Raw genomic sequence first — 26,830 nt, 5'->3', positions numbered from 1 at the left:
CCTTCGAGCCGACTTAACCTTTGCTTGTGGTGTGCCGCTTGCCAGTGTGTCCGTTCGTAGAGGACGCTTAAAAGGTGCTGCATCGTGAGGTGTAGACTTGACACAAGGACTTTCACCTTTCTGATCTACATCACCTAGTTGAGTGCGTTCGCGTGAATCACTAGGAAGTTGCGTTCGCTGTCTCGGAGAGTGTCGTCCCTGTAGGCAATACGTCGTACTAGTGGCTTGCGTTACATCTAGTTTGTTTCTACTGCAGTTCGACTCCTTTGGTTGTCTCTGAACTTTATTTCTTTCCTCGAGCCGATTTTGATTAGCTCGTATGTAATATTCTGCTAAAAAAAAAAAAAAAACTTGTGAGCGGGATACGGCCGAAAGGCCCTTGGCTCAACCCCTGCCGTCTGCGGCCTTCACTCTTCGCATTTGGAAAGCCATTGAGTGGACCGTGCTTACCAAGTCTCTGTGAGCGAGATGAGAGATAGGCCCGCGTATGGCCTCCTGCACGTTTTTTCATTTAGACTAGTGATCGTCCCGCCGAAGCGAGACAGTAGAAAAATCGTCTATATACTCATCGTTTTGGCCTTCTCCACGGAAATCTTTAGTAAAAGGCGAAAGATTTGTGCGTGAACTGAAGAAAGCCCAGAGTTGTCGTAAGTCGGCGCGACCTGTTGTGCCTTCGAGCCGACTTAACCTTTGCTTGTGGTGTGCCGCTTGCCAGTGTGTCCGTTCGTAGAGGACGCTTAAAAGGTGCTGCATCGTGAGGTGTAGACTTGACACAAGGACTTTCACCTTTCTGATCTACATCACCTAGTTGAGTGCGTTCGCGTGAATCACTAGGAAGTTGCGTTCGCTGTCTCGGAGAGTGTGGTCCCTGTAGGCAATACGTCGTACTAGTGGCTTGCGTTACATCTAGTTTGTTTCTACTGCAGTTCGACTCCTTTGGTTGTCTCTGAACTTTATTTCTTTCCTCGAGCCGATTTTGATTAGCTCGTATGTATTATTCTGCTAAAAAAAAAAAAAACTTGTGAGCGGGATACGGCCGAAAGGCCCTTGGCTCAACCCCTGCCGTCTGCGGCCTTCACTCTTCGCATTTGGAAAGCCATTGAGTGGACCGTGCTTACCAAGTCTCTGTGAGCGAGATGAGAGATAGGCCCGCGTATGGCCTCCTGCACGTTTTTTCATTTAGACTAGTGATCGTCCCGCCGAAGCGAGACAGTAGAAAAATCGTCTATATACTCATCGTTTTGGCCTTCTCCACGAAAATCTTTAGTAAAAGGCGAAAGATTTGTGCGTGAACTGAAGAAAGCCCAGAGTTGTCGTAAGTCGGCGCGACCTGTTGTGCCTTCGAGCCGACTTAACCTTTGCTTGTGGTGTGCCGCTTGCCAGTGTGTCCGTTCGTAGAGGACGCTTAAAAGGTGCTGCATCGTGAGGTGTAGACTTGACACAAGGACTTTCACCTTTCTGATCTACATCACCTAGTTGAGTGCGTTCGCGTGAATCACTAGGAAGTTGCGTTCGCTGTCTCGGAGAGTGTGGTCCCTGTAGGCAATACGTCGTACTAGTGGCTTGCGTTACATCTAGTTTGTTTCTACTGCAGTTCGACTCCTTTGGTTGTCTCTGAACTTTATTTCTTTCCTCGAGCCGATTTTGATTAGCTCGTATGTAATATTCTGCTAAAAAAAAAAAAAAACTTGTGAGCGGGATACGGCCGAAAGGCCCTTGGCTCAACCCCTGCCGTCTGCGGCCTTCACTCTTCGCATTTGGAAAGCCATTGAGTGGACCGTGCTTACCAAGTCTCTGTGAGCGAGATGAGAGATAGGCCCGCGTATGGCCTCCTGCACGTTTTTTCATTTAGACTAGTGATCGTCCCGCCGAAGCGAGACAGTAGAAAAATCGTCTATATACTCATCGTTTTGGCCTTCTCCACGGAAATCTTTAGTAAAAGGCGAAAGATTTGTGCGTGAACTGAAGAAAGCCCAGAGTTGTCGTAAGTCGGCGCGACCTGTTGTGCCTTCGAGCCGACTTAACCTTTGCTTGTGGTGTGCCGCTTGCCAGTGTGTCCGTTCGTAGAGGACGCTTAAAAGGTGCTGCATCGTGAGGTGTAGACTTGACACAAGGACTTTCACCTTTCTGATCTACATCACCTAGTTGAGTGCGTTCGCGTGAATCACTAGGAAGTTGCGTTCGCTGTCTCGGAGAGTGTGGTCCCTGTAGGCAATACGTCGTACTAGTGGCTTGCGTTACATCTAGTTTGTTTCTACTGCAGTTCGACTCCTTTGGTTGTCTCTGAACTTTATTTCTTTCCTCGAGCCGATTTTGATTAGCTCGTATGTATTATTCTGCTAAAAAAAAAAAAAAACTTGTGAGCGGGATACGGCCGAAAGGCCCTTGGCTCAACCCCTGCCGTCTGCGGCCTTCACTCTTCGCATTTGGAAAGCCATTGAGTGGACCGTGCTTACCAAGTCTCTGTGAGCGAGATGAGAGATAGGCCCGCGTATGGCCTCCTGCACGTTTTTTCATTTAGACTAGTGATCGTCCCGCCGAAGCGAGACAGTAGAAAAATCGTCTATATACTCATCGTTTTGGCCTTCTCCACGGAAATCTTTAGTGAAAGGCGAATGATTTGTGCGTGAACTGAAGAAAGCCCAGAGTTGTCGTAAGTCGGCGCGACCTGTTGTGCCTTCGAGCCGACTTAACCTTTGCTTGTGGTGTGCCGCTTGCCAGTGTGTCCGTTCGTAGAGGACGCTTAAAAGGTGCTGCATCGTGAGGTGTAGACTTGACACAAGGACTTTCACCTTTCTGATCTACATCACCTAGTTGAGTGCGTTCGCGTGAATCACTAGGAAGTTGCGTTCGCTGTCTCGGAGAGTGTGGTCCCTGTAGGCAATACGTCGTACTAGTGGCTTGCGTTACATCTAGTTTGTTTCTACTGCAGTTCGACTCCTTTGGTTGTCTCTGAACTTTATTTCTTTCCTCGAGCCGATTTTGATTAGCTCGTATGTATTATTCTGCTAAAAAAAAAAAAAAAACTTGTGAGCGGGATACGGCCGAAAGGCCCTTGGCTCAACCCCTGCCGTCTGCGGCCTTCACTCTTCGCATTTGGAAAGCCATTGAGTGGACCGTGCTTACCAAGTCTCTGTGAGCGAGATGAGAGATAGGCCCGCGTATGGCCTCCTGCACGTTTTTTCATTTAGACTAGTGATCGTCCCGCCGAAGCGAGACAGTAGAAAAATCGTCTATATACTCATCGTTTTGGCCTTCTCCACGGAAATCTTTAGTAAAAGGCGAAAGATTTGTGCGTGAACTGAAGAAAGCCCAGAGTTGTCGTAAGTCGGCGCGACCTGTTGTGCCTTCGAGCCGACTTAACCTTTGCTTGTGGTGTGCCGCTTGCCAGTGTGTCCGTTCGTAGAGGACGCTTAAAAGGTGCTGCATCGTGAGGTGTAGACTTGACACAAGGACTTTCACCTTTCTGATCTACATCACCTAGTTGAGTGCGTTCGCGTGAATCACTAGGAAGTTGCGTTCGCTGTCTCGGAGAGTGTGGTCCCTGTAGGCAATACGTCGTACTAGTGGCTTGCGTTACATCTAGTTTGTTTCTACTGCAGTTCGACTCCTTTGGTTGTCTCTGAACTTTATTTCTTTCCTCGAGCCGATTTTGATTACCTCGTATGTATTATTCTGCTAAAAAAAAAAAAAAACTTGTGAGCGGGATACGGCCGAAAGGCCCTTGGCTCAACCCCTGCCGTCTGCGGCCTTCACTCTTCGCATTTGGAAAGCCATTGAGTGGACCGTGCTTACCAAGTCTCTGTGAGCGAGATGAGAGATAGGCCCGCGTATGGCCTCCTGCACGTTTTTTCATTTAGACTAGTGATCGTCCCGCCGAAGCGAGACAGTAGAAAAATCGTCTATATACTCATCGTTTTGGCCTTCTCCACGGAAATCTTTAGTAAAAGGCGAAAGATTTGTGCGTGAACTGAAGAAAGCCCAGAGTTGTCGTAAGTCGGCGCGACCTGTTGTGCCTTCGAGCCGACTTAACCTTTGCTTGTGGTGTGCCGCTTGCCAGTGTGTCCGTTCGTAGAGGACGCTTAAAAGGTGCTGCATCGTGAGGTGTAGACTTGACACAAGGACTTTCACCTTTCTGATCTACATCACCTAGTTGAGTGCGTTCGCGTGAATCACTAGGAAGTTGCGTTCGCTGTCTCGGAGAGTGTGGTCCCTGTAGGCAATACGTCGTACTAGTGGCTTGCGTTACATCTAGTTTGTTTCTACTGCAGTTCGACTCCTTTGGTTGTCTCTGAACTTTATTTCTTTCCTCGAGCCGATTTTGATTAGCTCGTATGTATTATTCTGCTAAAAAAAAAAAAAAACTTGTGAGCGGGATACGGCCGAAAGGCCCTTGGCTCAACCCCTGCCGTCTGCGGCCTTCACTCTTCGCATTTGGAAAGCCATTGAGTGGACCGTGCTTACCAAGTCTCTGTGAGCGAGATGAGAGATAGGCCCGCGTATGGCCTCCTGCACGTTTTTTCATTTAGACTAGTGATCGTCCCGCCGAAGCGAGACAGTAGAAAAATCGTCTATATACTCATCGTTTTGGCCTTCTCCACGGAAATCTTTAGTAAAAGGCGAAAGATTTGTGCGTGAACTGAAGAAATCCCAGAGTTGTCGTAAGTCGGCGCGACCTGTTGTGCCTTCGAGCCGACTTAACCTTTGCTTGTGGTGTGCCGCTTGCCAGTGTGTCCGTTCGTAGAGGACGCTTAAAAGGTGCTGCATCGTGAGGTGTAGACTTGACACAAGGACTTTCACCTTTCTGATCTACATCACCTAGTTGAGTGCGTTCGCGTGAATCACTAGGAAGTTGCGTTCGCTGTCTCGGAGAGTGTGGTCCCTGTAGGCAATACGTCGTACTAGTGGCTTGCGTTACATCTAGTTTGTTTCTACTGCAGTTCGACTCCTTTGGTTGTCTCTGAACTTTATTTCTTTCCTCGAGCCGATTTTGATTAGCTCGTATGTATTATTCTGCTAAAAAAAAAAAAAAACTTGTGAGCGGGATACGGCCGAAAGGCCCTTGGCTCAACCCCTGCCGTCTGCGGCCTTCACTCTTCGCATTTGGAAAGCCATTGAATGGACCGTGCTTACCAAGTCTCTGTGAGCGAGATGAGAGATAGGCCCGCGTATGGCCTCCTGCACGTTTTTTCATTTAGACTAGTGATCGTCCCGCCGAAGCGAGACAGTAGAAAAATCGTCTATATACTCATCGTTTTGGCCTTCTCCACGGAAATCTTTAGTAAAAGGCGAAAGATTTGTGCGTGAACTGAAGAAAGCCCAGAGTTGTCGTAAGTCGGCGCGACCTGTTGTGCCTTCGAGCCGACTTAACCTTTGCTTGTGGTGTGCCGCTTGCCAGTGTGTCCGTTCGTAGAGGACGCTTAAAAGGTGCTGCATCGTGAGGTGTAGACTTGACACAAGGACTTTCACCTTTCTGATCTACATCACCTAGTTGAGTGCGTTCGCGTGAATCACTAGGAAGTTGCGTTCGCTGTCTCGGAGAGTGTGGTCCCTGTAGGCAATACGTCGTACTAGTGGCTTGCGTTACATCTAGTTTGTTTCTACTGCAGTTCGACTCCTTTGGTTGTCTCTGAACTTTATTTCTTTCCTCGAGCCGATTTTGATTAGCTCGTATGTATTATTCTGCTAAAAAAAAAAAAAAACTTGTGAGCGGGATACGGCCGAAAGGCCCTTGGCTCAACCCCTGCCGTCTGCGGCCTTCACTCTTCGCATTTGGAAAGCCATTGAATGGACCGTGCTTACCAAGTCTCTGTGAGCGAGATGAGAGATAGGCCCGCGTATGGCCTCCTGCACGTTTTTTCATTTAGACTAGTGATCGTCCCGCCGAAGCGAGACAGTAGAAAAATCGTCTATATACTCATCGTTTTGGCCTTCTCCACGGAAATCTTTAGTAAAAGGCGAAAGATTTGTGCGTGAACTGAAGAAAGCCCAGAGTTGTCGTAAGTCGGCGCGACCTGTTGTGCCTTCGAGCCGACTTAACCTTTGCTTGTGGTGTGCCGCTTGCCAGTGTGTCCGTTCGTAGAGGACGCTTAAAAGGTGCTGCATCGTGAGGTGTAGACTTGACACAAGGACTTTCACCTTTCTGATCTACATCACCTAGTTGAGTGCGTTCGCGTGAATCACTAGGAAGTTGCGTTTGCTGTCTCGGAGAGTGTGGTCCCTGTAGGCAATACGTCGTACTAGTGGCTTGCGTTACATCTAGTTTGTTTCTACTGCAGTTCGACTCCTTTGGTTGTCTCTGAACTTTATTTCTTTCCTCGAGCCGATTTTGATTAGCTCGTATGTATTATTCTGCTAAAAAAAAAAAAAAAACTTGTGAGCGGGATACGGCCGAAAGGCCCTTGGCTCAACCCCTGCCGTCTGCGGCCTTCACTCTTCGCATTTGGAAAGCCATTGAGTGGACCGTGCTTACCAAGTCTCTGTGAGCGAGATGAGAGATAGGCCCGCGTATGGCCTCCTGCACGTTTTTTCATTTAGACTAGTGATCGTCCCGCCGAAGCGAGACAGTAGAAAAATCGTCTATATACTCATCGTTTTGGCCTTCTCCACGGAAATCTTTAGTAAAAGGCGAAAGATTTGTGCGTGAACTGAAGAAAGCCCAGAGTTGTCGTAAGTCGGCGCGACCTGTTGTGCCTTCGAGCCGACTTAACCTTTGCTTGTGGTGTGCCGCTTGCCAGTGTGTCCGTTCGTAGAGGACGCTTAAAAGGTGCTGCATCGTGAGGTGTAGACTTGACACAAGGACTTTCACCTTTCTGATCTACATCACCTAGTTGAGTGCGTTCGCGTGAATCACTAGGAAGTTGCGTTCGCTGTCTCGGAGAGTGTGGTCCCTGTAGGCAATACGTCGTACTAGTGGCTTGCGTTACATCTAGTTTGTTTCTACTGCAGTTCGACTCCTTTGGTTGTCTCTGAACTTTATTTCTTTCCTCGAGCCGATTTTGATTAGCTCGTATGTATTATTCTGCTAAAAAAAAAAAAAAACTTGTGAGCGGGATACGGCCGAAAGGCCCTTGGCTCAACCCCTGCCGTCTGCGGCCTTCACTCTTCGCATTTGGAAAGCCATTGAGTGGACCGTGCTTACCAAGTCTCTGTGAGCGAGATGAGAGATAGGCCCGCGTATGGCCTCCTGCACGTTTTTTCATTTAGACTAGTGATCGTCCCGCCGAAGCGAGACAGTAGAAAAATCGTCTATATACTCATCGTTATGGCCTTCTCCACGGAAATCTTTAGTAAAAGGCGAAAGATTTGTGCGTGAACTGAAGAAAGCCCAGAGTTGTCGTAAGTCGGCGCGACCTGTTGTGCCTTCGAGCCGACTTAACCTTTGCTTGTGGTGTGCCGCTTGCCAGTGTGTCCGTTCGTAGAGGACGCTTAAAAGGTGCTGCATCGTGAGGTGTAGACTTGACACAAGGACTTTCACCTTTCTGATCTACATCACCTAGTTGAGTGCGTTCGCGTGAATCACTAGGAAGTTGCGTTCGCTGTCTCGGAGAGTGTGGTCCCTGTAGGCAATACGTCGTACTAGTGGCTTGCGTTACATCTAGTTTGTTTCTACTGCAGTTCGACTCCTTTGGTTGTCTCTGAACTTTATTTCTTTCCTCGAGCCGATTTTGATTAGCTCGTATGTAATATTCTGCTAAAAAAAAAAAAAAAACTTGTGAGCGGGATACGGCCGAAAGGCCCTTGGCTCAACCCCTGCCGTCTGCGGCCTTCACTCTTCGCATTTGGAAAGCCATTGAGTGGACCGTGCTTACCAAGTCTCTGTGAGCGAGATGAGAGATAGGCCCGCGTATGGCCTCCTGCACGTTTTTTCATTTAGACTAGTGATCGTCCCGCCGAAGCGAGACAGTAGAAAAATCGTCTATATACTCATCGTTTTGGCCTTCTCCACGGAAATCTTTAGTAAAAGGCGAAAGATTTGTGCGTGAACTGAAGAAAGCCCAGAGTTGTCGTAAGTCGGCGCGACCTGTTGTGCCTTCGAGCCGACTTAACCTTTGCTTGTGGTGTGCCGCTTGCCAGTGTGTCCGTTCGTAGAGGACGCTTAAAAGGTGCTGCATCGTGAGGTGTAGACTTGACACAAGGACTTTCACCTTTCTGATCTACATCACCTAGTTGAGTGCGTTCGCGTGAATCACTAGGAAGTTGCGTTCGCTGTCTCGGAGAGTGTGGTCCCTGTAGGCAATACGTCGTACTAGTGGCTTGCGTTACATCTAGTTTGTTTCTACTGCAGTTCGACTCCTTTGGTTGTCTCTGAACTTTATTTCTTTCCTCGAGCCGATTTTGATTAGCTCGTATGTATTATTCTGCTAAAAAAAAAAAAAAACTTGTGAGCGGGATACGGCCGAAAGGCCCTTGGCTCAACCCCTGCCGTCTGCGGCCTTCACTCTTCGCATTTGGAAAGCCATTGAGTGGACCGTGCTTACCAAGTCTCTGTGAGCGAGATGAGAGATAGGCCCGCGTATGGCCTCCTGCACGTTTTTTCATTTAGACTAGTGATCGTCCCGCCGAAGCGAGACAGTAGAAAAATCGTCTATATACTCATCGTTTTGGCCTTCTCCACGGAAATCTTTAGTAAAAGGCGAAAGATTTGTGCGTGAACTGAAGAAAGCCCAGAGTTGTCGTAAGTCGGCGCGACCTGTTGTGCCTTCGAGCCGACTTAACCTTTGCTTGTGGTGTGCCGCTTGCCAGTGTGTCCGTTCGTAGAGGACGCTTAAAAGGTGCTGCATCGTGAGGTGTAGACTTGACACAAGGACTTTCACCTTTCTGATCTACATCACCTAGTTGAGTGCGTTCGCGTGAATCACTAGGAAGTTGCGTTCGCTGTCTCGGAGAGTGTGGTCCCTGTAGGCAATACGTCGTACTAGTGGCTTGCGTTACATCTAGTTTGTTTCTACTGCAGTTCGACTCCTTTGGTTGTCTCTGAACTTTATTTCTTTCCTCGAGCCGATTTTGATTAGCTCGTATGTAATATTCTGCTAAAAAAAAAAAAAAAACTTGTGAGCGGGATACGGCCGAAAGGCCCTTGGCTCAACCCCTGCCGTCTGCGGCCTTCACTCTTCGCATTTGGAAAGCCATTGAGTGGACCGTGCTTACCAAGTCTCTGTGAGCGAGATGAGAGATAGGCCCGCGTATGGCCTCCTGCACGTTTTTTCATTTAGACTAGTGATCGTCCCGCCGAAGCGAGACAGTAGAAAAATCGTCTATATACTCATCGTTTTGGCCTTCTCCACGGAAATCTTTAGTAAAAGGCGAAAGATTTGTGCGTGAACTGAAGAAAGCCCAGAGTTGTCGTAAGTCGGCGCGACCTGTTGTGCCTTCGAGCCGACTTAACCTTTGCTTGTGGTGTGCCGCTTGCCAGTGTGTCCGTTCGTAGAGGACGCTTAAAAGGTGCTGCATCGTGAGGTGTAGACTTGACACAAGGACTTTCACCTTTCTGATCTACATCACCTAGTTGAGTGCGTTCGCGTGAATCACTAGGAAGTTGCGTTCGCTGTCTCGGAGAGTGTGGTCCCTGTAGGCAATACGTCGTACTAGTGGCTTGCGTTACATCTAGTTTGTTTCTACTGCAGTTCGACTCCTTTGGTTGTCTCTGAACTTTATTTCTTTCCTCGAGCCGATTTTGATTAGCTCGTATGTATTATTCTGCTAAAAAAAAAAAAAAAACTTGTGAGCGGGATACGGCCGAAAGGCCCTTGGCTCAACCCCTGCCGTCTGCGGCCTTCACTCTTCGCATTTGGAAAGCCATTGAGTGGACCGTGCTTACCAAGTCTCTGTGAGCGAGATGAGAGATAGGCCCGCGTATGGCCTCCTGCACGTTTTTTCATTTAGACTAGTGATCGTCCCGCCGAAGCGAGACAGTAGAAAAATCGTCTATATACTCATCGTTTTGGCCTTCTCCACGGAAATCTTTAGTAAAAGGCGAAAGATTTGTGCGTGAACTGAAGAAAGCCCAGAGTTGTCGTAAGTCGGCGCGACCTGTTGTGCCTTCGAGCCGACTTAACCTTTGCTTGTGGTGTGCCGCTTGCCAGTGTGTCCGTTCGTAGAGGACGCTTAAAAGGTGCTGCATCGTGAGGTGTAGACTTGACACAAGGACTTTCACCTTTCTGATCTACATCACCTAGTTGAGTGCGTTCGCGTGAATCACTAGGAAGTTGCGTTCGCTGTCTCGGAGAGTGTGGTCCCTGTAGGCAATACGTCGTACTAGTGGCTTGCGTTACATCTAGTTTGTTTCTACTGCAGTTCGACTCCTTTGGTTGTCTCTGAACTTTATTTCTTTCCTCGAGCCGATTTTGATTAGCTCGTATGTATTATTCTGCTAAAAAAAAAAAAAAAACTTGTGAGCGGGATACGGCCGAAAGGCCCTTGGCTCAACCCCTGCCGTCTGCGGCCTTCACTCTTCGCATTTGGAAAGCCATTGAGTGGACCGTGCTTACCAAGTCTCTGTGAGCGAGATGAGAGATAGGCCCGCGTATGGCCTCCTGCACGTTTTTTCATTTAGACTAGTGATCGTCCCGCCGAAGCGAGACAGTAGAAAAATCGTCTATATACTCATCGTTTTGGCCTTCTCCACGGAAATCTTTAGTAAAAGGCGAAAGATTTGTGCGTGAACTGAAGAAAGCCCAGAGTTGTCGTAAGTCGGCGCGACCTGTTGTGCCTTCGAGCCGACTTAACCTTTGCTTGTGGTGTGCCGCTTGCCAGTGTGTCCGTTCGTAGAGGACGCTTAAAAGGTGCTGCATCGTGAGGTGTAGACTTGACACAAGGACTTTCACCTTTCTGATCTACATCACCTAGTTGAGTGCGTTCGCGTGAATCACTAGGAAGTTGCGTTCGCTGTCTCGGAGAGTGTGGTCCCTGTAGGCAATACGTCGTACTAGTGGCTTGCGTTACATCTAGTTTGTTTCTACTGCAGTTCGACTCCTTTGGTTGTCTCTGAACTTTATTTCTTTCCTCGAGCCGATTTTGATTAGCTCGTATGTATTATTCTGCTAAAAAAAAAAAAAAAACTTGTGAGCGGGATACGGCCGAAAGGCCCTTGGCTCAACCCCTGCCGTCTGCGGCCTTCACTCTTCGCATTTGGAAAGCCATTGAGTGGACCGTGCTTACCAAGTCTCTGTGAGCGAGATGAGAGATAGGCCCGCGTATGGCCTCCTGCACGTTTTTTCATTTAGACTAGTGATCGTCCCGCCGAAGCGAGACAGTAGAAAAATCGTCTATATACTCATCGTTTTGGCCTTCTCCACGGAAATCTTTAGTAAAAGGCGAAAGATTTGTGCGTGAACTGAAGAAAGCCCAGAGTTGTCGTAAGTCGGCGCGACCTGTTGTGCCTTCGAGCCGACTTAACCTTTGCTTGTGGTGTGCCGCTTGCCAGTGTGTCCGTTCGTAGAGGACGCTTAAAAGGTGCTGCATCGTGAGGTGTAGACTTGACACAAGGACTTTCACCTTTCTGATCTACATCACCTAGTTGAGTGCGTTCGCGTGAATCACTAGGAAGTTGCGTTCGCTGTCTCGGAGAGTGTGGTCCCTGTAGGCAATACGTCGTACTAGTGGCTTGCGTTACATCTAGTTTGTTTCTACTGCAGTTCGACTCCTTTGGTTGTCTCTGAACTTTATTTCTTTCCTCGAGCCGATTTTGATTAGCTCGTATGTATTATTCTGCTAAAAAAAAAAAAACTTGTGAGCGGGATACGGCCGAAAGGCCCTTGGCTCAACCCCTGCCGTCTGCGGCCTTCACTCTTCGCATTTGGAAAGACATTGAGTGGACCGTGCTTACCAAGTCTCTGTGAGCGAGATGAGAGATAGGCCCGCGTATGGCCTCCTGCACGTTTTTTCATTTAGACTAGTGATCGTCCCGCCGAAGCGAGACAGTAGAAAAATCGTCTATATACTCATCGTTTTGGCCTTCTCCACGGAAATCTTTAGTAAAAGGCGAAAGATTTGTGCGTGAACTGAAGAAAGCCCAGAGTTGTCGTAAGTCGGCGCGACCTGTTGTGCCTTCGAGCCGACTTAACCTTTGCTTGTGGTGTGCCGCTTGCCAGTGTGTCCGTTCGTAGAGGACGCTTAAAAGGTGCTGCATCGTGAGGTGTAGACTTGACACAAGGACTTTCACCTTTCTGATCTACATCACCTAGTTGAGTGCGTTCGCGTGAATCACTAGGAAGTTGCGTTCGCTGTCTCGGAGAGTGTGGTCCCTGTAGGCAATACGTCGTACTAGTGGCTTGCGTTACATCTAGTTTGTTTCTACTGCAGTTCGACTCCTTTGGTTGTCTCTGAACTTTATTTCTTTCCTCGAGCCGATTTTGATTAGCTCGTATGTATTATTCTGCTAAAAAAAAAAAAAAAACTTGTGAGCGGGATACGGCCGAAAGGCCCTTGGCTCAACCCCTGCCGTCTGCGGCCTTCACTCTTCGCATTTGGAAAGCCATTGAGTGGACCGTGCTTACCAAGTCTCTGTGAGCGAGATGAGAGATAGGCCCGCGTATGGCCTCCTGCACGTTTTTTCATTTAGACTAGTGATCGTCCCGCCGAAGCGAGACAGTAGAAAAATCGTCTATATACTCATCGTTTTGGCCTTCTCCACGGAAATCTTTAGTAAAAGGCGAAAGATTTGTGCGTGAACTGAAGAAAGCCCAGAGTTGTCGTAAGTCGGCGCGACCTGTTGTGCCTTCGAGCCGACTTAACCTTTGCTTGTGGTGTGCCGCTTGCCAGTGTGTCCGTTCGTAGAGGACGCTTAAAAGGTGCTGCATCGTGAGGTGTAGACTTGACACAAGGACTTTCACCTTTCTGATCTACATCACCTAGTTGAGTGCGTTCGCGTGAATCACTAGGAAGTTGCGTTCGCTGTCTCGGAGAGTGTGGTCCCTGTAGGCAATACGTCGTACTAGTGGCTTGCGTTACATCTAGTTTGTTTCTACTGCAGTTCGACTCCTTTGGTTGTCTCTGAACTTTATTTCTTTCCTCGAGCCGATTTTGATTAGCTCGTATGTATTATTCTGCTAAAAAAAAAAAAAAAACTTGTGAGCGGGATACGGCCGAAAGGCCCTTGGCTCAACCCCTGCCGTCTGCGGCCTTCACTCTTCGCATTTGGAAAGACATTGAGTGGACCGTGCTTACCAAGTCTCTGTGAGCGAGATGAGAGATAGGCCCGCGTATGGCCTCCTGCACGTTTTTTCATTTAGACTAGTGATCGTCCCGCCGAAGCGAGACAGTAGAAAAATCGTCTATATACTCATCGTTTTGGCCTTCTCCACGGAAATCTTTAGTAAAAGGCGAAAGATTTGTGCGTGAACTGAAGAAAGCCCAGAGTTGTCGTAAGTCGGCGCGACCTGTTGTGCCTTCGAGCCGACTTAACCTTTGCTTGTGGTGTGCCGCTTGCCAGTGTGTCCGTTCGTAGAGGACGCTTAAAAGGTGCTGCATCGTGAGGTGTAGACTTGACACAAGGACTTTCACCTTTCTGATCTACATCACCTAGTTGAGTGCGTTCGCGTGAATCACTAGGAAGTTGCGTTCGCTGTCTCGGAGAGTGTGGTCCCTGTAGGCAATACGTCGTACTAGTGGCTTGCGTTACATCTAGTTTGTTTCTACTGCAGTTCGACTCCTTTGGTTGTCTCTGAACTTTATTTCTTTCCTCGAGCCGATTTTGATTAGCTCGTATGTATTATTCTGCTAAAAAAAAAAAAAAACTTGTGAGCGGGATACGGCCGAAAGGCCCTTGGCTCAACCCCTGCCGTCTGCGGCCTTCACTCTTCGCATTTGGAAAGACATTGAGTGGACCGTGCTTACCAAGTCTCTGTGAGCGAGATGAGAGATAGGCCCGCGTATGGCCTCCTGCACGTTTTTTCATTTAGACTAGTGATCGTCCCGCCGAAGCGAGACAGTAGAAAAATCGTCTATATACTCATCGTTTTGGCCTTCTCCACGGAAATCTTTAGTAAAAGGCGAAAGATTTGTGCGTGAACTGAAGAAAGCCCAGAGTTGTCGTAAGTCGGCGCGACCTGTTGTGCCTTCGAGCCGACTTAACCTTTGCTTGTGGTGTGCCGCTTGCCAGTGTGTCCGTTCGTAGAGGACGCTTAAAAGGTGCTGCATCGTGAGGTGTAGACTTGACACAAGGACTTTCACCTTTCTGATCTACATCACCTAGTTGAGTGCGTTCGCGTGAATCACTAGGAAGTTGCGTTCGCTGTCTCGGAGAGTGTGGTCCCTGTAGGCAATACGTCGTACTAGTGGCTTGCGTTACATCTAGTTTGTTTCTACTGCAGTTCGACTCCTTTGGTTGTCTCTGAACTTTATTTCTTTCCTCGAGCCGATTTTGATTAGCTCGTATGTATTATTCTGCTAAAAAAAAAAAAAAACTTGTGAGCGGGATACGGCCGAAAGGCCCTTGGCTCAACCCCTGCCGTCTGCGGCCTTCACTCTTCGCATTTGGAAAGCCATTGAGTGGACCGTGCTTACCAAGTCTCTGTGAGCGAGATGAGAGATAGGCCCGCGTATGGCCTCCTGCACGTTTTTTCATTTAGACTAGTGATCGTCCCGCCGAAGCGAGACAGTAGAAAAATCGTCTATATACTCATCGTTTTGGCCTTCTCCACGGAAATCTTTAGTAAAAGGCGAAAGATTTGTGCGTGAACTGAAGAAAGCCCAGAGTTGTCGTAAGTCGGCGCGACCTGTTGTGCCTTCGAGCCGACTTAACCTTTGCTTGTGGTGTGCCGCTTGCCAGTGTGTCCGTTCGTAGAGGACGCTTAAAAGGTGCTGCATCGTGAGGTGTAGACTTGACACAAGGACTTTCACCTTTCTGATCTACATCACCTAGTTGAGTGCGTTCGCGTGAATCACTAGGAAGTTGCGTTCGCTGTCTCGGAGAGTGTGGTCCCTGTAGGCAATACGTCGTACTAGTGGCTTGCGTTACATCTAGTTTGTTTCTACTGCAGTTCGACTCCTTTGGTTGTCTCTGAACTTTATTTCTTTCCTCGAGCCGATTTTGATTAGCTCGTATGTATTATTCTGCTAAAAAAAAAAAAAAAACTTGTGAGCGGGATACGGCCGAAAGGCCCTTGGCTCAACCCCTGCCGTCTGCGGCCTTCACTCTTCGCATTTGGAAAGCCATTGAGTGGACCGTGCTTACCAAGTCTCTGTGAGCGAGATGAGAGATAGGCCCGCGTATGGCCTCCTGCACGTTTTTTCATTTAGACTAGTGATCGTCCCGCCGAAGCGAGACAGTAGAAAAATCGTCTATATACTCATCGTTTTGGCCTTCTCCACGGAAATCTTTCGTAAAAGGCGAAAGATTTGTGCGTGAACTGAAGAAAGCCCAGAGTTGTCGTAAGTCGGCGCGACCTGTTGTGCCTTCGAGCCGACTTAACCTTTGCTTGTGGTGTGCCGCTTGCCAGTGTGTCCGTTCGTAGAGGACGCTTAAAAGGTGCTGCATCGTGAGGTGTAGACTTGACACAAGGACTTTCACCTTTCTGATCTACATCACCTAGTTGAGTGCGTTCGCGTGAATCACTAGGAAGTTGCGTTCGCTGTCTCGGAGAGTGTGGTCCCTGTAGGCAATACGTCGTACTAGTGGCTTGCGTTACATCTAGTTTGTTTCTACTGCAGTTCGACTCCTTTGGTTGTCTCTGAACTTTATTTCTTTCCTCGAGCCGATTTTGATTAGCTCGTATGTATTATTCTGCTAAAAAAAAAAAAAAACTTGTGAGCGGGATACGGCCGAAAGGCCCTTGGCTCAACCCCTGCCGTCTGCGGCCTTCACTCTTCGCATTTGGAAAGACATTGAGTGGACCGTGCTTACCAAGTCTCTGTGAGCGAGATGAGAGATAGGCCCGCGTATGGCCTCCTGCACGTTTTTTCATTTAGACTAGTGATCGTCCCGCCGAAGCGAGACAGTAGAAAAATCGTCTATATACTCATCGTTTTGGCCTTCTCCACGGAAATCTTTAGTAAAAGGCGAAAGATTTGTGCGTGAACTGAAGAAAGCCCAGAGTTGTCGTAAGTCGGCGCGACCTGTTGTGCCTTCGAGCCGACTTAACCTTTGCTTGTGGTGTGCCGCTTGCCAGTGTGTCCGTTCGTAGAGGACGCTTAAAAGGTGCTGCATCGTGAGGTGTAGACTTGACACAAGGACTTTCACCTTTCTGATCTACATCACCTAGTTGAGTGCGTTCGCGTGAATCACTAGGAAGTTGCGTTCGCTGTCTCGGAGAGTGTGGTCCCTGTAGGCAATACGTCGTACTAGTGGCTTGCGTTACATCTAGTTTGTTTCTACTGCAGTTCGACTCCTTTGGTTGTCTCTGAACTTTATTTCTTTCCTCGAGCCGATTTTGATTAGCTCGTATGTATTATTCTGCTAAAAAAAAAAAAAAACTTGTGAGCGGGATACGGCCGAAAGGCCCTTGGCTCAACCCCTGCCGTCTGCGGCCTTCACTCTTCGCATTTGGAAAGACATTGAGTGGACCGTGCTTACCAAGTCTCTGTGAGCGAGATGAGAGATAGGCCCGCGTATGGCCTCCTGCACGTTTTTTCATTTAGACTAGTGATCGTCCCGCCGAAGCGAGACAGTAGAAAAATCGTCTATATACTCATCGTTTTGGCCTTCTCCACGGAAATCTTTAGTAAAAGGCGAAAGATTTGTGCGTGAACTGAAGAAAGCCCAGAGTTGTCGTAAGTCGGCGCGACCTGTTGTGCCTTCGAGCCGACTTAACCTTTGCTTGTGGTGTGCCGCTTGCCAGTGTGTCCGTTCGTAGAGGACGCTTAAAAGGTGCTGCATCGTGAGGTGTAGACTTGACACAAGGACTTTCACCTTTCTGATCTACATCACCTAGTTGAGTGCGTTCGCGTGAATCACTAGGAAGTTGCGTTCGCTGTCTCGGAGAGTGTGGTCCCTGTAGGCAATACGTCGTACTAGTGGCTTGCGTTACATCTAGTTTGTTTCTACTGCAGTTCGACTCCTTTGGTTGTCTCTGAACTTTATTTCTTTCCTCGAGCCGATTTTGATTAGCTCGTATGTATTATTCTGCTAAAAAAAAAAAAAAACTTGTGAGCGGGATACGGCCGAAAGGCCCTTGGCTCAACCCCTGCCGTCTGCGGCCTTCACTCTTCGCATTTGGAAAGCCATTGAGTGGACCGTGCTTACCAAGTCTCTGTGAGCGAGATGAGAGATAGGCCCGCGTATGGCCTCCTGCACGTTTTTTCATTTAGACTAGTGATCGTCCCGCCGAAGCGAGACAGTAGAAAAATCGTCTATATACTCATCGTTTTGGCCTTCTCCACGGAAATCTTTAGTAAAAGGCGAAAGATTTGTGCGTGAACTGAAGAAAGCCCAGAGTTGTCGTAAGTCGGCGCGACCTGTTGTGCCTTCGAGCCGACTTAACCTTTGCTTGTGGTGTGCCGCTTGCCAGTGTGTCCGTTCGTAGAGGACGCTTAAAAGGTGCTGCATCGTGAGGTGTAGACTTGACACAAGGACTTTCACCTTTCTGATCTACATCACCTAGTTGAGTGCGTTCGCGTGAATCACTAGGAAGTTGCGTTCGCTGTCTCGGAGAGTGTGGTCCCTGTAGGCAATACGTCGTACTAGTGGCTTGCGTTACATCTAGTTTGTTTCTACTGCAGTTCGACTCCTTTGGTTGTCTCTGAACTTTATTTCTTTCCTCGAGCCGATTTTGATTAGCTCGTATGTATTATTCTGCTAAAAAAAAAAAAAAAACTTGTGAGCGGGATACGGCCGAAAGGCCCTTGGCTCAACCCCTGCCGTCTGCGGCCTTCACTCTTCGCATTTGGAAAGCCATTGAGTGGACCGTGCTTACCAAGTCTCTGTGAGCGAGATGAGAGATAGGCCCGCGTATGGCCTCCTGCACGTTTTTTCATTTAGACTAGTGATCGTCCCGCCGAAGCGAGACAGTAGAAAAATCGTCTATATACTCATCGTTTTGGCCTTCTCCACGGAAATCTTTCGTAAAAGGCGAAAGATTTGTGCGTGAACTGAAGAAAGCCCAGAGTTGTCGTAAGTCGGCGCGACCTGTTGTGCCTTCGAGCCGACTTAACCTTTGCTTGTGGTGTGCCGCTTGCCAGTGTGTCCGTTCGTAGAGGACGCTTAAAAGGTGCTGCATCGTGAGGTGTAGACTTGACACAAGGACTTTCACCTTTCTGATCTACATCACCTAGTTGAGTGCGTTCGCGTGAATCACTAGGAAGTTGCGTTCGCTGTCTCGGAGAGTGTGGTCCCTGTAGGCAATACGTCGTACTAGTGGCTTGCGTTACATCTAGTTTGTTTCTACTGCAGTTCGACTCCTTTGGTTGTCTCTGAACTTTATTTCTTTCCTCGAGCCGATTTTGATTAGCTCGTATGTATTATTCTGCTAAAAAAAAAAAAAAAACTTGTGAGCGGGATACGGCCGAAAGGCCCTTGGCTCAACCCCTGCCGTCTGCGGCCTTCACTCTTCGCATTTGGAAAGCCATTGAGTGGACCGTGCTTACCAAGTCTCTGTGAGCGAGATGAGAGATAGGCCCGCGTATGGCCTCCTGCACGTTTTTTCATTTAGACTAGTGATCGTCCCGCCGAAGCGAGACAGTAGAAAAATCGTCTATATACTCATCGTTTTGGCCTTCTCCACGGAAATCTTTAGTAAAAGGCGAAAGATTTGTGCGTGAACTGAAGAAAGCCCAGAGTTGTCGTAAGTCGGCGCGACCTGTTGTGCCTTCGAGCCGACTTAACCTTTGCTTGTGGTGTGCCGCTTGCCAGTGTGTCCGTTCGTAGAGGACGCTTAAAAGGTGCTGCATCGTGAGGTGTAGACTTGACACAAGGACTTTCACCTTTCTGATCTACATCACCTAGTTGAGTGCGTTCGCGTGAATCACTAGGAAGTTGCGTTCGCTGTCTCGGAGAGTGTGGTCCCTGTAGGCAATACGTCGTACTAGTGGCTTGCGTTACATCTAGTTTGTTTCTACTGCAGTTCGACTCCTTTGGTTGTCTCTGAACTTTATTTCTTTCCTCGAGCCGATTTTGATTAGCTCGTATGTATTATTCTGCTAAAAAAAAAAAAAAAACTTGTGAGCGGGATACGGCCGAAAGGCCCTTGGCTCAACCCCTGCCGTCTGCGGCCTTCACTCTTCGCATTTGGAAAGCCATTGAGTGGACCGTGCTTACCAAGTCTCTGTGAGCGAGATGAGAGATAGGCCCGCGTATGGCCTCCTGCACGTTTTTTCATTTAGACTAGTAATCGTCCCGCCGAAGCGAGACAGTAGAAAAATCGTCTATATACTCATCGTTTTGGCCTTCTCCACGGAAATCTTTAGTAAAAGGCGAAAGATTTGTGCGTGAACTGAAGAAAGCCCAGAGTTGTCGTAAGTCGGCGCGACCTGTTGTGCCTTCGAGCCGACTTAACCTTTGCTTGTGGTGTGCCGCTTGCCAGTGTGTCCGTTCGTAGAGGACGCTTAAAAGGTGTTGCATCGTGAGGTGTAGACTTGACACAAGGACTTTCACCTTTCTGATCTACATCACCTAGTTGAGTGCGTTCGCGTGAATCACTAGGAAGTTGCGTTCGCTGTCTCGGAGAGTGTGGTCCCTGTAGGCAATACGTCGTACTAGTGGCTTGCGTTACATCTAGTTTGTTTCTACTGCAGTTCGACTCCTTTGGTTGTCTCTGAACTTTATTTCTTTCCTCGAGCCGATTTTGATTAGCTCGTATGTATTATTCTGCTAAAAAAAAAAAAAAACTTGTGAGCGGGATACGGCCGAAAGGCCCTTGGCTCAACCCCTGCCGTCTGCGGCCTTCACTCTTCGCATTTGGAAAGCCATTGAGTGGACCGTGCTTACCAAGTCTCTGTGAGCGAGATGAGAGATAGGCCCGCGTATGGCCTCCTGCACGTTTTTTCATTTAGACTATTGATCGTCCCGCCGAAGCGAGACAGTAGAAAAATCGTCTATATACTCATCGTTTTGGCCTTCTCCACGGAAATCTTTAGTAAAAGGCGAAAGATTTGTGCGTGAACTGAAGAAAGCCCAGAGTTGTCGTAAGTCGGCGCGACCTGTTGTGCCTTCGAGCCGACTTAACCTTTGCTTGTGGTGTGCCGCTTGCCAGTGTGTCCGTTCGTAGAGGACGCTTAAAAGGTGCTGCATCGTGAGGTGTAGACTTGACACAAGGACTTTCACCTTTCTGATCTACATCACCTAGTTGAGTGCGTTCGCGTGAATCACTAGGAAGTTGCGTTCGCTGTCTCGGAGAGTGTGGTCCCTGTAGGCAATACGTCGTACTAGTGGCTTGCGTTACATCTAGTTTGTTTCTACTGCAGTTCGACTCCTTTGGTTGTCTCTGAACTTTATTTCTTTCCTCGAGCCGATTTTGATTAGCTCGTATGTATTATTCTGCTAAAAAAAAAAAAAAAACTTGTGAGCGGGATACAGCCGAAAGGCCCTTGGCTCAACCCCTGCCGTCTGCGGCCTTCACTCTTCGCATTTGGAAAGCCATTGAGTGGACCGTGCTTACCAAGTCTCTGTGAGCGAGATGAGAGATAGGCCCGCGTATGGCCTCCTGCACGTTTTTTCATTTAGACTAGTGATCGTCCCGCCGAAGCGAGACAGTAGAAAAATCGTCTATATACTCATCGTTTTGGCCTTCTCCACGGAAATCTTTAGTAAAAGGCGAAAGATTTGTGCGTGAACTGAAGAAAGCCCAGAGTTTTCGTAAGTCGGCGCGACCTGTTGTGCCTTCGAGCCGACTTAACCTTTGCTTGTGGTGTGCCGCTTGCCAGTGTGTCCGTTCGTAGAGGACGCTTAAAAGGTGCTGCATCGTGAGGTGTAGACTTGACACAAGGACTTTCACCTTTCTGATCTACATCACCTAGTTGAGTGCGTTCGCGTGAATCACTAGGAAGTTGCGTTCGCTGTCTCGGAGAGTGTGGTCCCTGTAGGCAATACGTCGTACTAGTGGCTTGCGTTACATCTAGTTTGTTTCTACTGCAGTTCGACTCCTTTGGTTGTCTCTGAACTTTATTTCTTTCCTCGAGCCGATTTTGATTAGCTCGTATGTATTATTCTGCTAAAAAAAAAAAAAAACTTGTGAGCGGGATACGGCCGAAAGGCCCTTGGCTCAACCCCTGCCGTCTGCGGCCTTCACTCTTCGCATTTGGAAAGCCATTGAGTGGACCGTGCTTACCAAGTCTCTGTGAGCGAGATGAGAGATAGGCCCGCGTATGGCCTCCTGCACGTTTTTTCATTTAGACTAGTGATCGTCCCGCCGAAGCGAGACAGTAGAAAAATCGTCTATATACTCATCGTTTTGGCCTTCTCCACGGAAATCTTTAGTAAAAGGCGAAAGATTTGTGCGTGAACTGAAGAAAGCCCAGAGTTGTCGTAAGTCGGCGCGACCTGTTGTGCCTTCGAGCCGACTTAACCTTTGCTTGTGGTGTGCCGCTTGCCAGTGTGTCCGTTCGTAGAGGACGCTTAAAAGGTGCTGCATCGTGAGGTGTAGACTTGACACAAGGACTTTCACCTTTCTGATCTACATCACCTAGTTGAGTGCGTTCGCGTGAATCACTAGGAAGTTGCGTTCGCTGTCTCGGAGAGTGTGGTCCCTGTAGGCAATACGTCGTACTAGTGGCTTGCGTTACATCTAGTTTGTTTCTACTGCAGTTCGACTCCTTTGGTTGTCTCTGAACTTTATTTCTTTCCTCGAGCCGATTTTGATTAGCTCGTATGTAATATTCTGCTAAAAAAAAAAAAAAACTTGTGAGCGGGATACGGCCGAAAGGCCCTTGGCTCAACCCCTGCCGTCTGCGGCCTTCACTCTTCGCATTTGGAAAGCCATTGAGTGGACCGTGCTTACCAAGTCTCTGTGAGCGAGATGAGAGATAGGCCCGCGTATGGCCTCCTGCACGTTTTTTCATTTAGACTAGTGATCGTCCCGCCGAAGCGAGACAGTAGAAAAATCGTCTATATACTCATCGTTTTGGCCTTCTCCACGGAAATCTTTAGTAAAAGGCGAAAGATTTGTGCGTGAACTGAAGAAAGCCCAGAGTTGTCGTAAGTCGGCGCGACCTGTTGTGCCTTCGAGCCGACTTAACCTTTGCTTGTGGTGTGCCGCTTGCCAGTGTGTCCGTTCGTAGAGGACGCTTAAAAGGTGCTGCATCGTGAGGTGTAGACTTGACACAAGGACTTTCACCTTTCTGATCTACATCACCTAGTTGAGTGCGTTCGCGTGAATCACTAGGAAGTTGCGTTCGCTGTCTCGGAGAGTGTGGTCCCTGTAGGCAATACGTCGTACTAGTGGCTTGCGTTACATCTAGTTTGTTTCTACTGCAGTTCGACACCTTTGGTTGTCTCTGAACTTTATTTCTTTCCTCGAGCCGATTTTGATTAGCTCGTATGTATTATTCTGCTAAAAAAAAAAAAAAAACTTGTGAGCGGGATACGGCCGAAAGGACCTTGGCTCAACCCCTGCCGTCTGCGGCCTTCACTCTTCGCATTTGGAAAGCCATTGAGTGGACCGTGCTTACCAAGTCTCTGTGAGCGAGATGAGAGATAGGCCCGCGTATGGCCTCCTGCACGTTTTTTCATTTAGACTAGTGATCGTCCCGCCGAAGCGAGACAGTAGAAAAATCGTCTATATACTCATCGTTTTGGCCTTCTCCACGGAAATCTTTAGTAAAAGGCGAAAGATTTGTGCGTGAACTGAAGAAAGCCCAGAGTTGTCGTAAGTCGGCGCGACCTGTTGTGCCTTCGAGCCGACTTAACCTTTGCTTGTGGTGTGCCGCTTGCCAGTGTGTCCGTTCGTAGAGGACGCTTAAAAGGTGCTGCATCGTGAGGTGTAGACTTGACACAAGGACTTTCACCTTTCTGATCTACATCACCTAGTTGAGTGCGTTCGCGTGAATCACTAGGAAGTTGCGTTCGCTGTCTCGGAGAGTGTGGTCCCTGTAGGCAATACGTCGTACTAGTGGCTTGCGTTACATCTAGTTTGTTTCTACTGCAGTTCGACTCCTTTGGTTGTCTCTGAACTTTATTTCTTTCCTCGAGCCGATTTTGATTAGCTCGTATGTAATATTCTGCTAAAAAAAAAAAAAGACTTGTGAGCGGGATACGGCCGAAAGGCCCTTGGCTCAACCCCTGCCGTCTGCGGCCTTCACTCTTCGCATTTGGAAAGCCATTGAGTGGACCGTGCTTACCAAGTCTCTGTGAGCGAGATGAGAGATAGGCCCGCGTATGGCCTCCTGCACGTTTTTTCATTTAGACTAGTGATCGTCCCGCCGAAGCGAGACAGTAGAAAAATCGTCTATATACTCATCGTTTTGGCCTTCTCCACGGAAATCTTTAGTAAAAGGCGAAAGATTTGTGCGTGAACTGAAGAAAGCCCAGAGTTGTCGTAAGTCGGCGCGACCTGTTGTGCCTTCGAGCCGACTTAACCTTTGCTTGTGGTGTGCCGCTTGCCAGTGTGTCCGTTCGTAGAGGACGCTTAAAAGGTGCTGCATCGTGAGGTGTAGACTTGACACAAGGACTTTCAACTTTCTGATCTACATCACCTAGTTGAGTGCGTTCGCGTGAATCACTAGGAAGTTGCGTTCGCTGTCTCGGAGAGTGTGGTCCCTGTAGGCAATACGTCGTACTAGTGGCTTGCGTTACATCTAGTTTGTTTCTACTGCAGTTCGACTCCTTTGGTTGTCTCTGAACTTTATTTCTTTCCTCGAGCCGATTTTGATTAGCTCGTATGTATTATTCTGCTAAAAAAAAAAAAAAAACTTGTGAGCGGGATACGGCCGAAAGGCCCTTGGCTCAACCCCTGCCGTCTGCGGCCTTCACTCTTCGCATTTGGAAAGCCATTGAGTGGACCGTGCTTACCAAGTCTCTGTGAGCGAGATGAAAGATAGGCCCGCGTATGGCCTCCTGCACGTTTTTTCATTTAGACTAGTGATCGTCCCGCCGAAGCGAGACAGTAGAAAAATCGTCTATATACTCATCGTTTTGGCCTTCTCCACGGAAATCTTTAGTAAAAGGCGAAAGATTTGTGCGTGAACTGAAGAAAGCCCAGAGTTGTCGTAAGTCGGCGCGACCTGTTGTGCCTTCGAGCCGACTTAACCTTTGCTTGTGGTGTGCCGCTTGCCAGTGTGTCAGTTCGTAGAGGACGCTTAAAAGGTGCTGCATCGTGAGGTGTAGACTTGACACAAGGACTTTCACCTTTCTGATCTACATCACCTAGTTGAGTGCGTTCGCGTGAATCACTAGGAAGTTGCGTTCGCTGTCTCGGAGAGTGTGGTCCCTGTAGGCAATACGTCGTACTAGTGGCTTGCGTTACATCTAGTTTGTTTCTACTGCAGTTCGACTCCTTTGGTTGTCTCTGAACTTTATTTCTTTCCTCGAGCCGATTTTGATTAGCTCGTATGTATTATTCTGCTAAAAAAAAAAAAAAAACTTGTGAGCGGGATACGGCCGAAAGGCCCTTGGCTCAACCCCTGCCGTCTGCGGCCTTCACTCTTCGCATTTGGAAAGCCATTGAGTGGACCGTGCTTACCAAGTCTCTGTGAGCGAGATGAGAGATAGGCCCGCGTATGGCCTCCTGCACGTTTTTTCATTTAGACTAGTGATCGTCCCGCCGAAGCGAGACAGTAGAAAAATCGTCTATATACTCATCGTTTTGGCCTTCTCCACGGAAATCTTTAGTAAAAGGCGAAAGATTTGTGCGTGAACTGAAGAAAGCCCAGAGTTGTCGTAAGTCGGCGCGACCTGTTGTGCCTTCGAGCCGACTTAACCTTTGCTTGTGGTGTGCCGCTTGCCAGTGTGTCCGTTCGTAGAGGACGCTTAAAAGGTGCTGCATCGTGAGGTGTAGACTTGACACAAGGACTTTCACCTTTCTGATCTACATCACCTAGTTGAGTGCGTTCGCGTGAATCACTAGGAAGTTGCGTTCGCTGTCTCGGAGAGTGTGGTCCCTGTAGGCAATACGTCGTACTAGTGGCTTGCGTTACATCTAGTTTGTTTCTACTGCAGTTCGACTCCTTTGGTTGTCTCTGAACTTTATTTCTTTCCTCGAGCCGATTTTGATTAGCTCGTATGTAATATTCTGCTAAAAAAAAAAAAAACTTGTGAGCGGGATACGGCCGAAAGGCCCTTGGCTCAACCCCTGCCGTCTGCGGCCTTCACTCTTCGCATTTGGAAAGCCATTGAGTGGACCGTGCTTACCAAGTCTCTGTGAGCGAGATGAGAGATAGGCCCGCGTATGGCCTCCTGCACGTTTTTTCATTTAGACTAGTGATCGTCCCGCCGAAGCGAGACAGTAGAAAAATCGTCTATATACTCATCGTTTTGGCCTTCTCCACGGAAATCTTTAGTAAAAGGCGAAAGATTTGTGCGTGAACTGAAGAAAGCCCAGAGTTGTCGTAAGTCGGCGCGACCTGTTGTGCCTTCGAGCCGACTTAACCTTTGCTTGTGGTGTGCCGCTTGCCAGTGTGTCCGTTCGTAGAGGACGCTTAAAAGGTGCTGCATCGTGAGGTGTAGACTTGACACAAGGACTTTCAACTTTCTGATCTACATCACCTAGTTGAGTGCGTTCGCGTGAATCACTAGGAAGTTGCGTTCGCTGTCTCGGAGAGTGTGGTCCCTGTAGGCAATACGTCGTACTAGTGGCTTGCGTTACATCTAGTTTGTTTCTACTGCAGTTCGACTCCTTTGGTTGTCTCTGAACTTTATTTCTTTCCTCGAGCCGATTTTGATTAGCTCGTATGTATTATTCTGCTAAAAAAAAAAAAAAACTTGTGAGCGGGATACGGCCGAAAGGCCCTTGGCTCAACCCCTGCCGTCTGCGTCCTTCACTCTTCGCATTTGGAAAGCCATTGAGTGGACCGTGCTTACCAAGTCTCTGTGAGCGAGATGAGAGATAGGCCCGCGTATGGCCTCCTGCACGTTTTTTCATTTAGACTAGTGATCGTCCCGCCGAAGCGAGACAGTAGAAAAATCGTCTATATACTCATCGTTTTGGCCTTCTCCACGGAAATCTTTAGTAAAAGGCGAAAGATTTGTGCGTGAACTGAAGAAAGCCCAGAGTTGTCGTAAGTCGGCGCGACCTGTTGTGCCTTCGAGCCGACTTAACCTTTGCTTGTGGTGTGCCGCTTGCCAGTGTGTCCGTTCGTAGAGGACGCTTAAAAGGTGCTGCATCGTGAGGTGTAGACTTGACACAAGGACTTTCACCTTTCTGATCTACATCACCTAGTTGAGTGCGTTCGCGTGAATCACTAGGAAGTTGCGTTCGCTGTCTCGGAGAGTGTGGTCCCTGTAGGCAATACGTCGTACTAGTGGCTTGCGTTACATCTAGTTTGTTTCTACTGCAGTTCGACTCCTTTGGTTGTCTCTGAACTTTATTTCTTTCCTCGAGCCGATTTTGATTAGCTCGTATGTATTATTCTGCTAAAAAAAAAAAAAAAACTTGTGAGCGGGATACGGCCGAAAGGCCCTTGGCTCAACCCCTGCCGTCTGCGGCCTTCACTCTTCGCATTTGGAAAGCCATTGAGTGGACCGTGCTTACCAAGTCTCTGTGAGCGAGATGAGAGATAGGCCCGCGTATGGCCTCCTGCACGTTTTTTCATTTAGACTAGTGATCGTCCCGCCGAAGCGAGACAGTAGAAAAATCGTCTATATACTCATCGTTTTGGCCTTCTCCACGGAAATCTTTAGTAAAAGGCGAAAGATTTGTGCGTGAACTGAAGAAAGCCCAGAGTTGTCGTAAGTCGGCGCGACCTGTTGTGCCTTCGAGCCGACTTAACCTTTGCTTGTGGTGTGCCGCTTGCCAGTGTGTCCGTT

General features: G+C 48.4%; 40 non-coding genes across 40 annotated transcripts; all 40 read right to left on the bottom strand.

Moving 5' to 3' along the window:
• Positions 1–524: 524 nt before the first annotated feature.
• On the bottom strand, positions 525–645 carry LOC130619075 (U5 spliceosomal RNA). Its single transcript, XR_008979817.1, has one exon. It is a non-coding gene; the product is annotated as a U5 spliceosomal RNA (small nuclear RNA).
• A 547-nt stretch (positions 646–1,192) lies between these two features.
• On the bottom strand, positions 1,193–1,313 carry LOC130619861 (U5 spliceosomal RNA). The gene has a single exon (XR_008980598.1). It is a non-coding gene; the product is annotated as a U5 spliceosomal RNA (small nuclear RNA).
• Positions 1,314–1,861: 548 nt separating this feature from the next.
• LOC130619073 (U5 spliceosomal RNA) lies at positions 1,862–1,982 on the bottom strand. The gene has a single exon (XR_008979816.1). It is a non-coding gene; the product is annotated as a U5 spliceosomal RNA (small nuclear RNA).
• Positions 1,983–2,530: 548 nt separating this feature from the next.
• Positions 2,531–2,651, bottom strand: LOC130619974 (U5 spliceosomal RNA). Its single transcript, XR_008980709.1, has one exon. It is a non-coding gene; the product is annotated as a U5 spliceosomal RNA (small nuclear RNA).
• Positions 2,652–3,200: 549 nt separating this feature from the next.
• LOC130619072 (U5 spliceosomal RNA) lies at positions 3,201–3,321 on the bottom strand. The gene has a single exon (XR_008979815.1). It is a non-coding gene; the product is annotated as a U5 spliceosomal RNA (small nuclear RNA).
• Positions 3,322–3,869: 548 nt separating this feature from the next.
• On the bottom strand, positions 3,870–3,990 carry LOC130619071 (U5 spliceosomal RNA). The gene has a single exon (XR_008979814.1). It is a non-coding gene; the product is annotated as a U5 spliceosomal RNA (small nuclear RNA).
• A 548-nt stretch (positions 3,991–4,538) lies between these two features.
• Positions 4,539–4,659, bottom strand: LOC130619768 (U5 spliceosomal RNA). The gene has a single exon (XR_008980507.1). It is a non-coding gene; the product is annotated as a U5 spliceosomal RNA (small nuclear RNA).
• Positions 4,660–5,207: 548 nt separating this feature from the next.
• Positions 5,208–5,328, bottom strand: LOC130619069 (U5 spliceosomal RNA). Its single transcript, XR_008979812.1, has one exon. It is a non-coding gene; the product is annotated as a U5 spliceosomal RNA (small nuclear RNA).
• Positions 5,329–5,876: 548 nt separating this feature from the next.
• Positions 5,877–5,997, bottom strand: LOC130619067 (U5 spliceosomal RNA). The gene has a single exon (XR_008979811.1). It is a non-coding gene; the product is annotated as a U5 spliceosomal RNA (small nuclear RNA).
• A 549-nt stretch (positions 5,998–6,546) lies between these two features.
• On the bottom strand, positions 6,547–6,667 carry LOC130619066 (U5 spliceosomal RNA). The gene has a single exon (XR_008979809.1). It is a non-coding gene; the product is annotated as a U5 spliceosomal RNA (small nuclear RNA).
• A 548-nt stretch (positions 6,668–7,215) lies between these two features.
• On the bottom strand, positions 7,216–7,336 carry LOC130619666 (U5 spliceosomal RNA). The gene has a single exon (XR_008980405.1). It is a non-coding gene; the product is annotated as a U5 spliceosomal RNA (small nuclear RNA).
• A 549-nt stretch (positions 7,337–7,885) lies between these two features.
• LOC130619065 (U5 spliceosomal RNA) lies at positions 7,886–8,006 on the bottom strand. The gene has a single exon (XR_008979808.1). It is a non-coding gene; the product is annotated as a U5 spliceosomal RNA (small nuclear RNA).
• A 548-nt stretch (positions 8,007–8,554) lies between these two features.
• On the bottom strand, positions 8,555–8,675 carry LOC130619064 (U5 spliceosomal RNA). Its single transcript, XR_008979807.1, has one exon. It is a non-coding gene; the product is annotated as a U5 spliceosomal RNA (small nuclear RNA).
• A 549-nt stretch (positions 8,676–9,224) lies between these two features.
• On the bottom strand, positions 9,225–9,345 carry LOC130619063 (U5 spliceosomal RNA). The gene has a single exon (XR_008979806.1). It is a non-coding gene; the product is annotated as a U5 spliceosomal RNA (small nuclear RNA).
• Positions 9,346–9,894: 549 nt separating this feature from the next.
• Positions 9,895–10,015, bottom strand: LOC130619061 (U5 spliceosomal RNA). The gene has a single exon (XR_008979805.1). It is a non-coding gene; the product is annotated as a U5 spliceosomal RNA (small nuclear RNA).
• Positions 10,016–10,564: 549 nt separating this feature from the next.
• LOC130619060 (U5 spliceosomal RNA) lies at positions 10,565–10,685 on the bottom strand. The gene has a single exon (XR_008979804.1). It is a non-coding gene; the product is annotated as a U5 spliceosomal RNA (small nuclear RNA).
• A 549-nt stretch (positions 10,686–11,234) lies between these two features.
• LOC130619059 (U5 spliceosomal RNA) lies at positions 11,235–11,355 on the bottom strand. Its single transcript, XR_008979803.1, has one exon. It is a non-coding gene; the product is annotated as a U5 spliceosomal RNA (small nuclear RNA).
• A 546-nt stretch (positions 11,356–11,901) lies between these two features.
• Positions 11,902–12,022, bottom strand: LOC130619058 (U5 spliceosomal RNA). Its single transcript, XR_008979802.1, has one exon. It is a non-coding gene; the product is annotated as a U5 spliceosomal RNA (small nuclear RNA).
• A 549-nt stretch (positions 12,023–12,571) lies between these two features.
• LOC130619056 (U5 spliceosomal RNA) lies at positions 12,572–12,692 on the bottom strand. The gene has a single exon (XR_008979800.1). It is a non-coding gene; the product is annotated as a U5 spliceosomal RNA (small nuclear RNA).
• Positions 12,693–13,241: 549 nt separating this feature from the next.
• Positions 13,242–13,362, bottom strand: LOC130619055 (U5 spliceosomal RNA). Its single transcript, XR_008979798.1, has one exon. It is a non-coding gene; the product is annotated as a U5 spliceosomal RNA (small nuclear RNA).
• Positions 13,363–13,910: 548 nt separating this feature from the next.
• LOC130619054 (U5 spliceosomal RNA) lies at positions 13,911–14,031 on the bottom strand. The gene has a single exon (XR_008979797.1). It is a non-coding gene; the product is annotated as a U5 spliceosomal RNA (small nuclear RNA).
• A 548-nt stretch (positions 14,032–14,579) lies between these two features.
• On the bottom strand, positions 14,580–14,700 carry LOC130619053 (U5 spliceosomal RNA). The gene has a single exon (XR_008979796.1). It is a non-coding gene; the product is annotated as a U5 spliceosomal RNA (small nuclear RNA).
• A 549-nt stretch (positions 14,701–15,249) lies between these two features.
• LOC130619788 (U5 spliceosomal RNA) lies at positions 15,250–15,370 on the bottom strand. The gene has a single exon (XR_008980527.1). It is a non-coding gene; the product is annotated as a U5 spliceosomal RNA (small nuclear RNA).
• A 548-nt stretch (positions 15,371–15,918) lies between these two features.
• LOC130619052 (U5 spliceosomal RNA) lies at positions 15,919–16,039 on the bottom strand. Its single transcript, XR_008979795.1, has one exon. It is a non-coding gene; the product is annotated as a U5 spliceosomal RNA (small nuclear RNA).
• Positions 16,040–16,587: 548 nt separating this feature from the next.
• LOC130619050 (U5 spliceosomal RNA) lies at positions 16,588–16,708 on the bottom strand. Its single transcript, XR_008979794.1, has one exon. It is a non-coding gene; the product is annotated as a U5 spliceosomal RNA (small nuclear RNA).
• Positions 16,709–17,256: 548 nt separating this feature from the next.
• Positions 17,257–17,377, bottom strand: LOC130619049 (U5 spliceosomal RNA). The gene has a single exon (XR_008979793.1). It is a non-coding gene; the product is annotated as a U5 spliceosomal RNA (small nuclear RNA).
• A 549-nt stretch (positions 17,378–17,926) lies between these two features.
• Positions 17,927–18,047, bottom strand: LOC130619787 (U5 spliceosomal RNA). The gene has a single exon (XR_008980526.1). It is a non-coding gene; the product is annotated as a U5 spliceosomal RNA (small nuclear RNA).
• Positions 18,048–18,596: 549 nt separating this feature from the next.
• Positions 18,597–18,717, bottom strand: LOC130619048 (U5 spliceosomal RNA). Its single transcript, XR_008979792.1, has one exon. It is a non-coding gene; the product is annotated as a U5 spliceosomal RNA (small nuclear RNA).
• A 549-nt stretch (positions 18,718–19,266) lies between these two features.
• LOC130619047 (U5 spliceosomal RNA) lies at positions 19,267–19,387 on the bottom strand. The gene has a single exon (XR_008979791.1). It is a non-coding gene; the product is annotated as a U5 spliceosomal RNA (small nuclear RNA).
• A 548-nt stretch (positions 19,388–19,935) lies between these two features.
• LOC130619046 (U5 spliceosomal RNA) lies at positions 19,936–20,056 on the bottom strand. The gene has a single exon (XR_008979790.1). It is a non-coding gene; the product is annotated as a U5 spliceosomal RNA (small nuclear RNA).
• Positions 20,057–20,605: 549 nt separating this feature from the next.
• LOC130618796 (U5 spliceosomal RNA) lies at positions 20,606–20,726 on the bottom strand. Its single transcript, XR_008979541.1, has one exon. It is a non-coding gene; the product is annotated as a U5 spliceosomal RNA (small nuclear RNA).
• Positions 20,727–21,274: 548 nt separating this feature from the next.
• LOC130619044 (U5 spliceosomal RNA) lies at positions 21,275–21,395 on the bottom strand. The gene has a single exon (XR_008979787.1). It is a non-coding gene; the product is annotated as a U5 spliceosomal RNA (small nuclear RNA).
• Positions 21,396–21,943: 548 nt separating this feature from the next.
• On the bottom strand, positions 21,944–22,064 carry LOC130619043 (U5 spliceosomal RNA). Its single transcript, XR_008979786.1, has one exon. It is a non-coding gene; the product is annotated as a U5 spliceosomal RNA (small nuclear RNA).
• Positions 22,065–22,613: 549 nt separating this feature from the next.
• On the bottom strand, positions 22,614–22,734 carry LOC130619042 (U5 spliceosomal RNA). Its single transcript, XR_008979785.1, has one exon. It is a non-coding gene; the product is annotated as a U5 spliceosomal RNA (small nuclear RNA).
• Positions 22,735–23,282: 548 nt separating this feature from the next.
• LOC130619041 (U5 spliceosomal RNA) lies at positions 23,283–23,403 on the bottom strand. Its single transcript, XR_008979784.1, has one exon. It is a non-coding gene; the product is annotated as a U5 spliceosomal RNA (small nuclear RNA).
• A 549-nt stretch (positions 23,404–23,952) lies between these two features.
• Positions 23,953–24,073, bottom strand: LOC130619039 (U5 spliceosomal RNA). Its single transcript, XR_008979783.1, has one exon. It is a non-coding gene; the product is annotated as a U5 spliceosomal RNA (small nuclear RNA).
• Positions 24,074–24,622: 549 nt separating this feature from the next.
• LOC130619038 (U5 spliceosomal RNA) lies at positions 24,623–24,743 on the bottom strand. The gene has a single exon (XR_008979782.1). It is a non-coding gene; the product is annotated as a U5 spliceosomal RNA (small nuclear RNA).
• A 547-nt stretch (positions 24,744–25,290) lies between these two features.
• Positions 25,291–25,411, bottom strand: LOC130619037 (U5 spliceosomal RNA). The gene has a single exon (XR_008979781.1). It is a non-coding gene; the product is annotated as a U5 spliceosomal RNA (small nuclear RNA).
• A 548-nt stretch (positions 25,412–25,959) lies between these two features.
• LOC130619036 (U5 spliceosomal RNA) lies at positions 25,960–26,080 on the bottom strand. The gene has a single exon (XR_008979780.1). It is a non-coding gene; the product is annotated as a U5 spliceosomal RNA (small nuclear RNA).
• Positions 26,081–26,629: 549 nt separating this feature from the next.
• LOC130619035 (U5 spliceosomal RNA) lies at positions 26,630–26,750 on the bottom strand. The gene has a single exon (XR_008979779.1). It is a non-coding gene; the product is annotated as a U5 spliceosomal RNA (small nuclear RNA).
• Between the last annotated feature and the right edge of the window lie 80 nt (positions 26,751–26,830).

The sequence above is a fragment of the Hydractinia symbiolongicarpus genome, chromosome 11 (genome assembly GCF_029227915.1).
Source record: "Hydractinia symbiolongicarpus strain clone_291-10 chromosome 11, HSymV2.1, whole genome shotgun sequence".
Classification (NCBI taxonomy): Eukaryota; Metazoa; Cnidaria; class Hydrozoa; order Anthoathecata; family Hydractiniidae; genus Hydractinia; species Hydractinia symbiolongicarpus.
Note: the sequence above shows the minus strand (reverse complement) of the source record. Positions and strands in the feature narration are given on the sequence as shown.